The 8,186-nt window shown below is 30.1% G+C and overlaps 1 protein-coding gene across 1 annotated transcript in view; it reads left to right on the top strand.

The window, feature by feature from the left end:
* Positions 1–8,186, top strand: part of LOC117121307 (protocadherin-15-like) — a 72,402-nt gene that overhangs the window by 9,449 nt on the left and 54,767 nt on the right. The window lies entirely within an intron of this gene.

Below are 8,186 nucleotides of genomic sequence, written 5' to 3'. Positions count from 1 at the left end.
ATACAATGAGGAAGTAATTATGAAATATATTGTCATTATTATTTACATTATCCTTTTGTTTTTCTTATTATTACAATTATTAATCATTATATGATTGAAAATGCCCTAACTTTATTAGGATTAAAAAGCTATTATTATTATTATTATTTGTTTTATCATTATTATTATACAGGTAATTGTTATTTTATTATAGTATTTCTATTATTTTTTTAGACTTGTCATTTTAAATTTTGTACAATTCTCAGCATATATTCAAGCATATTTTTCCCCCATTCATGGGCAATGCATGTAACATTACCCCATCATTGCCAGGTTTATAATTAATGAATACATGTTTCGTTAGTTCGTAATACGTCCAGCATTTTCTAACAATGACAGTATTCTGTCAGTTCCTAACAGAGCGTGTTCGATTATAGCTTCTATTATTTCAAATTGGATCTAGGAACAAAAGAAGACTGAAATTGATGTAGACATCTACTGTAATTAAAAGTAGTTACAATATCTAATAGTTTAAAGTGCACTGCGTAGGGGGCCTTAATTTTGTTTAATATCGTTTTGTGTCATCTAGTCGTATTTGAACAGATACTCTGTAGACTCACTGCTAGTATTCATGCTTTGTCTCCCTCCTGCTAATTCAAACCCACCCCCTCCTCTGAATTAAAGTTATTCCAATATTGCAAAGTGATTACTGTATTCTGTGTACAGTAGTGTTGCAGTCCAAAAGTAATATAGTGTTTTATTTGTGATTTTATTACACTGTTATAATTTGTGTAGTAGTAGGTGGAGTAGCCATGCTTACGACACATACAGTACAGTAAATAAGAGAAGGCTGACAAACGGATTGTATCTACAATAACAGACTAATGTAGTCTACAAGTGTTTATTATACTGACTGGTACATCATATATACAAGTACTAATAAATATTCATAAGTCATTTGGATATCATCATCATGTTGGAATGCAGGATAGATACCTAGTTCTTGTTTGTCTGTCTTAGCATCAATCAATAAACCACTAACTGTAACCACTAAATTATTGAAGAGTTTCTTCACCTAATATAACTGTTAGTTTCACTATTAAATCTAAGTAATGTATAACATATGTAAATAAGGTAGGAATATCAGAGCATATTCTAACACATATCTTAACATACACCCCTCCCCATTAAGGGCAAAAGTTGTCAATTTTATTTTTAAACACAACAAAGGCATGATTTGGAATTATATATATATATATTTTTTTTTTAGTTCAGTGATCACCTACTGTACTCCTTGGGAGGTGTACTGTAATATTGTTCATGAATGATGTACTGTAACCACGAGAAAACGATATAATATGAATAACAATTCTTTAACTACAAGCCATTAGCAGAACTAAATATGTATAGAGGTTTTCTAGCAGAACTAATTTGCTGCCATAGGGGTATGTCTACATCTGCACACCCCAGCCTACGCTGCAGTACGCTTTCCACAATGTGACCGTGTCAAGTTTGCAGAACTACTGTCTTTGCTGTTGATGATAAAATTATGTTAATTTCTTATTAAAGATTGTTTAAATATTAACTTTCAAGTCGAAAGGAATGAGAAATATTTTCATTGTCAAGGAACGAACGGAACATGCTGCTTCTATGTTTTGTGCATCCTCCCTTTTTGGCTAGAGATGATTTAAGGATTTGCTGTTAAAAAGTAAAAAATTGATTTATTTTTTTGATTTGTATTTTATATATATATATATTTTTTTTTTTATAAATATTTTTTATTGAGGGTCCCTAATGATCAGCTCCAGCTGGATGGACCACCCTCGTAAAATATTGTTGAAATAAATTAATTAAAAAGAAAATGTTAACCATATTTATAGAAAGTGACTTTTCTAGCATATCCTAGAAGATTGGCTGACATTCAAGGCCCTCTTAAATGAGATATTATGCTTTTATTTGAGGTTGAGTTGAACTAAATATTTAATCCTTTTAAATATGCAAAGTCTTATTTGATTTGATTTTTTCCTTAAGATTTTGCTACAGAGAGTTTGAAATTTTTAGGCAACATTTTCTCTTCTCAACATATATACTTTCTTTAATAATTCAGTTTCTTTTTATTTCTCATAATTTGTTACTTTTTTTTAATTTTTTAAAAACACATCCTGTGCTGAAACATTATTCTCTTTAAAAAGAAAACACCTGGTTTCAAAGGAATTACCGTTTAACTGACCTCTGTTCAATTCATTCTCATGAAAGACAGATATTAAAAATGATCTTACTTATTAAACACAATATTTTAATGGTTTAGATTAAAGGAAAATTAGCTTTTATTCTTAATTGTAGATTACTTTAGAATAGAACATTATATTTGCATCATTAAGATTGATAACTATAAACATTTCTATACAATACTAAAGATAAAATTATTAGAGATTATTAGAAGCAACTCTTTTTTTTGTGGGTGGGGGGATAGGTACAGAAATATACATTTTTTCATTTGAGAGAGATTATTAGGAACAATTCTTTTATTATTTTGGGGGGATAGGTACAAAATTTAAATGTTATCATATGAGTGGCAGTCACTAAAGTCTTATTTTTTTAACACAATATTTTAATTGTTTAGATTAAAGGAAAATTAGATTTTATTCCTGCTTATAAATTACTCACATCATAATAGGACATTATATTTGCATTACTTAAAGCATTGTTAACTTCAATCATTCATAATCTAAAGCTAAAATTGATCATTAGAAACAACTTTTATTATTTTTGGGGTGATACTTACAAAATGTATTTTTTTAAACACAATATTTTAATCATTCAGTTAAATTTAGTAATTACTATAAACAAAGGGCGGATGAACTCCTCAGAGCCAACAGCCAAACCATGCTTAGTTTAAGGAGTAGGATTAGTTAAACATCATTATATTTGTATTCTTATTTATGTTAAGTGCATAGAGGTCTCTATGATATGCGCTCCATAAGTCGACCATTATTATTATTATTATTAAAGCAGATAATTGATTTTTAATTTTTAGAAACAATTCTTTTGTTATTTTTCTAGGGATAGGTACAAAAGGTAAATGTTATCATTTGAGTGACACTCATTAACCTTGTCTCTTGCTTTTATTCGTACTCATTTTGTTGACTCAAAAAACAAGCAGAGGTGTGAAACTAAATGCATTGGTCGTGGGAACAGAAAATCACCCATGGATATTGTGTAGAAGTTAACAGTTACCAATTGAATGGGCTGTAAAAAGTACAATGGGCTAAGCGCTGGTGTAGAAAACGTACGCGCTAATGTTATGTATTAACTTGTTTTGATGATTTTTTTTTTTTTATATCTCTGTTGTATTATTAATCTATAAAAGGATGCAATTATGGGGATGACCCTCTATCCCCTTTCCCAAGATAAATTACAATTGAGTTTTTTTTTCCATTATTAAATTGTAATGATAATATAATAGACATTTGTATTTATAGAATAGTAGTAGTAATTGTAGTGTATAGTATTCACAAAAAAGATCAGGCACATCTTTGCAGGGCCTTGCTATTGGGTTAAACCCTTGTCGTGCATCATCTGAAAAAAAAAAAAAAAAAATGAACTACTTACTTGATGTTAAAATTTATAATAGTTCTGGCAAACAACAAACAATACAAAGCAACAGAAATAAAAAAGACGGTTTACTCCAGGTTCTATAATTCTTCAGTTCTGAAAAAAATTGGTGAAAAGAGGATATAAAATCATGATGTGAATTCTATTGTGTAAACAGGTCAGAGATGTATTTGTGTGTAATTATCTAGTTTATGAATGCTGATATTTTATAAACATCATACGGGCCTAAGTGATATATTACTACTTGTTAAAAATAAATAAATGTATTAGTTAATATCAGAGTACTTCATCTTTTTGATTATTCTATTATATGTAATACATTTCCAATAAAAATATGTACTAATTTCCAAAATAGTTGATAAAATATTATCAAACATAAAAATAATGATGTTTTACTTCATAATTAAACAATATAGATAAAAAGACAGATAGACCTAGGTCTACAAATCTAGATTTTATTTAACAGCATATCAAACCAATACTTGGTTATCTTTTATAATTAAAATGCAATGCACATTTATAATTAAAATGTTTGTACAGTTAATGCGCAAAAAATAAAAGATATTTAAGCTAATGGTACAAAGTAGTCAACTTTTACAGTAGGAGGGCAGCAAACTACTACACTTGCAAAGTGAATTAAGATTAGTAGTCTAATAAGTAGTCTAATATGATATGGGGTTAGATTGTAGATTTTGACAACATATTTATATATTTATTGTTGAATTATTTATTATATTATTAAATACCAAATAAAAGAAAAAGAAATAAAAGGAGAAGGTATAAGGGAGGGGAAAGGGAAAGAGAAAGCGAAAAAGCTAATTATATGAAAATGAGAAAATGAAAATAACACAAAAAAAAAAACATATAAAATTGAAGAGGTTTAAGTCAAGCTTATTTCTCAAAATAATTTTCTTTTTGCTTTTATTAATTTCCTGTAAAATGTTTAAGAACTACAGTTGTTGCATAATGCATAAATGGCTCAATTTTATTTCACTGTATACTGAAATTTTAAGTTTTAACGCTTTTTTTGTCGTTTTTTGCAATGTATCTTTTTTTTTTGTCAAATATCTATATATGCATTGCTGAATAAAGGGGAAAAAATATTTATTAATATATTAAAAATGGAAACATATGTATATTTTACCATTTCTTTATAAAAAAAAAAAGTGATAGTTTTTATTTGTGTAAATTGGTTGTGTGTTAATCCTTAATAATTAAATTCATAATTTTTTATTATATCTGAAAATCATGCAGAATATAATATTATGGTACATTAGATGCAACAACGTTATGCATCAGTGTTTTTGGCCTTGGAAAATGAATGACCCCCATCCTCCAGAGTTCAATTGCTGCAGGTTTTGGGATAGTTATCTTATTTTTGAATGCTGTATGCGGCAGTAATTACTGATGGCAACAATTATTACTATATACTATAGCACCAAGGTTATACTAATGACACTTAAGCCAATTCTTATATAATTGCATAATAAACTAATTGCCTGATAGATTAAAGTCTAATTAGGTCGCGTGACAGATGAACAGTAGTCCTGACATCATCATAATCCTCTATTTTAAAATTTGAATTTAAAATTTTGTCTAGAAAATAATTTAAAGGGACAGTGTTGCACATTTATATGGTAATTATGTGGCTGGTAATTCAGAACTCCCAATAGTTGTGTTCAGATATTATGTGAAACAACCAGCCAATCATAAGATTTAGAAATAAGTATGTTTACATATTCAAAAGTGGGAGGATGAATGGCCACGCAATTTTTTTTACATGTGCTACTGCCCCTTTAATATTGAATATTTTCTGTAGAGTCTGTGAAACTGAGAGGATTTTGATAATGAGGGGGGATCAGTGAATTGAGGTGTCATTTCTGTTTACATCACGGTTTAATGAGATTAAAATTTACCTGTTGTGTTTGATATACACTCCACCCATATAAAGCATAGCCTGTCCAGTGCAGGTACCAGACTTAGTGTTAATGGTCACAGAAGCGTTATTTTATAAAGATCGGAGCGCATTTTTGGTTGAGAGTGAAATAGATATATTAAGGGCATGCCATGATTAGAACCAGTCACTTTTGGTAGTGTAGTTAGTTTTCTGAATTTGTCACATAACAAGTTGTTAGATGCTCTCCAGTTTTCTAGGCAGTTTCAGGTGTTTCCCGGTCTAGTAACTTTGAGCACCTGTAAAAGTATTAAAATGCCTGTTAAGTTTTCATTGGGATAGGGATTAGCTCCGCATTCTCAATTTTTGTACCCCTAGGCCAAACCAGGGCTATCCCTGTTCTACTAAGGCAGGACATACAATACCTTAATTGGCAAAAATGCCAGGTGTCGGTGTCGGATCCAGAGATGTTTGATATTGGGGCCAAAAGTAGGGCCGATCATGGTAACACCATTTTACGGGGTTTTTTTTTATCTAGACGTCCAAAAATAACCTCTGAGGCATTTTGGGCAATTAATTACTTCTTTTTTTTTCTTTTTTTTTGACTTTCCAAAAGGGGATGGGACTTCCCCCCCCCCCAAAAAAAAAATCCATTCTGACTGCTGCTGCCATCAATAAATATTTCAAATAAAAATAATATTTTATCTTTGGCCTGTTTTAAATCTGCTGCTATTTTTTCAATTTCAGAAAAGAAAAATTGTCTTTATTTTTATCCCATCTATTACAATATCTCTCGATAAGAATATAAGAATTTATTAGTCAACCCACTGAAACGTTTACATTGTTGCATTGGATTATGTATATGACAACGCTGATGAGACTATGAATATGGGCCTAAGGGCGCCCTCAATTAATTTTTATCTAGTGTACATTTTATATTCGTCAAAAAAAAAAGAGTTTCTCTGCCTCATGATATTGGTAGAACTGTTTTGCTATTAAATAAGGAAAATATTTTTCCTGCCCTCCTATGAAGACCTTTCAAATAATACTTAAACAAAGGTATAAAAAGATGTCTTGCCTAAAAGCAGTTTGCATACGAGTAATGGTAGATGACCTGAATTTGCTCATGTTACACAACTTCTGATTTCGAGCAACTTGTAATCGTGTATGAAATTACAGCTTCCTATTGTCAAACTTAATGGCGGATTTAGCTCAAATGGTAATGGTTTGGAGGGATTCTTTTTCACATAACATGTAGGATTTAAATGTAATTTAGTTAATTACCATTTTGCCATTACAACGATTGTGTGTACTAACTGGATTTTAGATATGAACATGTTATTTGTAATAAGTATTATTGGTTGAACTTTTAACCTTCATTGTTGACGTCAAATGTATTCCGAGACATGTTATCAACATCATATAAATATACAACATGATGAACAAAAGGTATAGTCACATTATGTCTGTTCAAACATTATAAAAAACGTCATAACTTGGCACTAAAACAACTGCTTTATAAATTTACTACAGTATCTGGAGCTTTCATCGACACAGTGCCTCCTGAGGAAGTCTACTTTATGGACGAAAGCTAGAGAAAATAAATGAATATGTGGCAAAAACAAGCTAAACCAGTCACTCGTCGCAAAAATCAATATTTAGTTATTAATACAATGTTAAACAGTAAAATGAGAGCTATAAAATGGTAAAAGAATCATTTAAATCCGACCTTTTGTTATGAAGTTACAGGAGTTTAAACATATTGCTGTTCAAACAACAATATATATGAGAAAGCAGCCTTCTAAGTTTATGATTTTGGGCATTTCTTAGGCAAAAACCATTTACCAAGTCATTCAGAATTGTTGTTTTAACATTTAAATTGGGGAAAATAACAACATAGCATGATATACAGATATATAAAAGTTAGTTTAATGTAATAAAATAGATTTCAAAAATTTTGACATTCCAGCATGCTTGTCTTTGCCACATACGTTTCCATGTTTTTTTTCTTCCTGTACATTGTAGTAACTGTAATTATGTTATTTTTTCTTGTGTATTCTTTTGTAACGTGCTTCTTAAAATTATGATTTTTCTTGTAGGTTTGATTTTTTGAAATAAAGATACTGTAAAGATACCGTATATATTATATATATATATATATATTATTGGTTTATGTCTGTCTCTTATACACATCTAGATGTGTTATGTATATATGTATATATGTATGTATATATATATGTAAGTGTAGTCTTATACGTCGGCATTATCTGACGGTGTATAATAGACGGTGGCTTTGAGTATGCTGGACAATTCATATTCATAGTATGCTATTTGTCAGAAAAGAGGCTCAATAATCCGGTAGCATAACTAGTCTACATGTTGGCAAATTGAAACTTTAGAGGCTTGCCTCTAAAGTTTGGTTTTGGCCTTCCTGTTTACTTGTTTAGGCTGTTTATTCTAATTTCACCTAGCCTATTGTTTCCAATCATGCTTGCATGAACTTCTCACTTTATACCATCTAGCTTTTTCTACCCTCACTCACTCGCCACTGAGGAAGGACTAGTGTTGTCCGAAAGCTCTGGTTCTATTTCTGGCTGTTTACTTGCGTTTACTTTCTAGCTGTTGCTTATCATTTTTGTATCTCTACTGAGATCCAGCCATTGTTTCCCACAGCATTGTTGTTTTCCAGTATTTTGCC

The sequence above is a fragment of the Anneissia japonica genome, unplaced genomic scaffold (genome assembly GCF_011630105.1).
Source record: "Anneissia japonica isolate Jap-2015-1 unplaced genomic scaffold, ASM1163010v1 scaffold131_len961581_cov171, whole genome shotgun sequence".
NCBI classification, from domain to species: Eukaryota; Metazoa; Echinodermata; class Crinoidea; order Comatulida; family Comatulidae; genus Anneissia; species Anneissia japonica.
The sequence above is the reverse complement of the archived record's forward strand: the minus strand, read 5'-3'. Positions and strand labels throughout refer to the sequence as shown.